Source organism: Nannochloropsis gaditana (genome assembly GCF_000240725.1).
Source record: "Nannochloropsis gaditana CCMP526 unplaced genomic scaffold scaffold669, whole genome shotgun sequence".
NCBI lineage: Eukaryota > Eustigmatophyceae > Eustigmatales > Monodopsidaceae > Microchloropsis > Microchloropsis gaditana.
Window position 1 is genome coordinate 9431 of NW_005803284.1, and position 310 is coordinate 9740.

Here is a 310-nt window from a genome sequence, read left to right on the forward strand (position 1 = left end):
AAAGGCCAATTACTACCATTCCTTGCCCCCATCATCCCCTTCTCTCCCTTCCTCTCTCCCTTCCTCCCTTTCTCGCGCCCTTCCTCCCTTCCTCCCTCCCGTTCCCAGGGTCGGTGTCCTCAAATTTTACCTGCACTTGATGGTGGCGATTCGAGGACGCCTTTCAGGCATCCCTATACAATTCGTGCAGCGCACCAACCAAGAGGCTATCCTGGAGGCGCTGCCCAACATTGTTGACCAGGTATATATTATATATACCCTCAAGCACCCTCCTTCTTACCCCTCGTTTCATCCTTTCTCGTTCCTTCGC